This window comes from Macrobrachium rosenbergii, chromosome 40 (genome assembly GCF_040412425.1).
Source record: "Macrobrachium rosenbergii isolate ZJJX-2024 chromosome 40, ASM4041242v1, whole genome shotgun sequence".
NCBI lineage: Eukaryota > Metazoa > Arthropoda > Malacostraca > Decapoda > Palaemonidae > Macrobrachium > Macrobrachium rosenbergii.
Window position 1 is genome coordinate 24,992,666 of NC_089780.1, and position 2,500 is coordinate 24,995,165.

Below are 2,500 nucleotides of genomic sequence, written 5' to 3' on the forward strand. Positions count from 1 at the left end.
TGTTACTACGTCATAAAATAAGACGGAAGTCAAGCTAACATGCAGACTGGCAGAGAGAGAGAGAGAGAGAGAGAGAGAGAGAGAGAGAGAGAGAGAGAGAGAGAGAGAGAGAGAGAGAGATCCTTGGAATTCTTGAAGAGAGAGAGAGAGAGACATATAGAGAATGTTTCCTTGGAATTCTTGGAGAGAGAGAGACAGAGTGAGAATGTTTCCTTGGAATTCTTGGAGAGAGAGACAGAGAGAGAATGTTTCCTTGGAATTTTTTGAGAGAGAGAGAGAGAGAGAGAGAGAGAGAGAGAGAGAGAGAGAGAGAGAGAGAGAGAGAATGTTTCTTGAATCTTGGAGAGAGACAGAGAGACAGAGAGAGAATGTTTCCTTGGAATTCTTGGAGAGAGAGAGAGAGAGAGAGAGAGAGAGAGAGAGAGAGAGAGAGAGAGAGAGAGAGAGAGAGAGAGAGAGAGAGAGAGAGAGAGAATGTTTCCTTGGAATCTTGAGAGAGAGAGAGAGAGAGAGAGAGAGAGAGAGAGAGAGAGAGAGAGAGAGAGAGAGAGAGATGTTTCCTTAGAATTCTTGGAGAGAGAGAGAGAGAGAGAGAGAGAGAGAGAGAGAGAGAGAGAGAGAGAGAGAGAGAATTTCCTTGGAATCTTGAGACCTTACCTTATACAAACCTTACAGTTCGTTTCGGGTTGTCCCAGGTCCCTCAGTGTGAGGCACCTCTGATGTCTACCAGAGAATTGCTAATGCATATTCTGGTATATTTTGCTTCTTCTATTTTTGGATGGTCTGGGATGCATTTTAGATATTTGTCGAGCTTATTCTTAAACAAATCTACGCTCACTCCTGTCATGTTCCTCAGATGAGCTGGTAGCGCATTGAATAGACGCTGCATTATCGATGCTGGTGCGTGGTGGATTAATGTCCTGTGTGCTTTCCTTTAGTTTTCCTGGTATAGTTTTTGGGCAATATTAATCTACCTCTGCTTGCTCTTTCTGATATTTTTAGCTCCATGATGTTTTCAGTAATTCCCCTTCTATCTGTTTCCATGCTTGGATTACCATGTAGCGTTCTCATCTCCTTTTCAAGACTATATAAATTTAAGAATTGTAGTCTTTCCCAGTAGTCAAGTCATAACTTCCTCTATTCTAGCTGTAAAATGACCTTTGTACACTCTATTTGTGCAATATCCTTTTTGGTAGTGTGGGTACCATATTATATTGCAATATTCAAGTGGACTACGTCATTTACGTTTTATAAAGCATAATCATGTGTTGGCTTTTTCTTGTTTTGAAGTGGCGGAACATCATTCCCATTTTGCTTTGCATTTTGCCAATAGTACTGCTATTTGATCATTGCATAACATATTCCTGTTCAACATCACACCAAGGTCTTTAACTGCTTCCTTATTTGTGATTGTCTCGTTATTAGGTCCTTATATGCATGTAGCATTCCTTCTTTATCACCATAGTGTATTGATTCAAATTTATCAGAGTTAAATACCATCCTATTTATCTCTGCCCATTTATGTATTTTGTTTAGGTCTCTTTGTAGCGAGTTCCTATCTTCATCACAAGCAATTTTCTACCTATCTTGTGTCATCTGCGAAACTTCTTACTACTGAGTCCTTAACATTACTGTCTATGTCTGCAATCATAATCACAAACAGCAATGCAGCTAACACCGTACCTTGTGGCACACCGCATATTATTGTAGCTTCATCTGATTTCTCATCGTTTGCAATCACTATCTGTTTTCTGTTTTGCAAAAATTCTTTTATCCATCTTCCTACTTTGTCCATAATGTTATGTTTTCTAATTGTTTTCAAGCTAATATATTATGGTCTACCTTGTCAAAAGCTTTTTGCAAAGTCTAGGTAAACCACATCAGTATCTTTTTCATTTATCATATTTTTATATATGCTTTCATGGTGGACTAACAGTTGGGTTTGTGTACTTTTTCCGGGTACAAAACCATGTTGTCCTATATTGAACAATCTATTTTTCATTAAATGTTTCATTATATTTTTTTATTACCCTTTCACAAACTTTTCATAATATGAGATGTCAGACTCACAGGCCTATAATTACTTGCCTCTAGTCTTGAACCACTTTTTGAAAGTAGGAGTAATATATGCTAATTTATGCTATCATAAATCTTGCCTGTATCTATACTTTGTCTCAATAATATTTAGCGGCTTTGCGATTGAATGAACCACTTTCTTTAACAATATGGCAGGTATGCCGTCTGGTCCTACTGCTGATCCATTTTTTAATTTCATTAATAGCCTGCACAATATTGGCTTCCGTAATATCTATGTCCAATAAATATTCAATATTTTCATCTCTTATTTCTGTATCATTATCTTCATTATCAATTCTAGGTGTAAAGAGAGAGAGAGAGAGAGAGAGAGAGAGAGAGAGAGAGAGAGAGAGAGAGAGAGAGAGATGGGAGGGGGAAATGTGAAAACGAACAGTTTTTACTTGGGTATAAAAAAATATGGAAA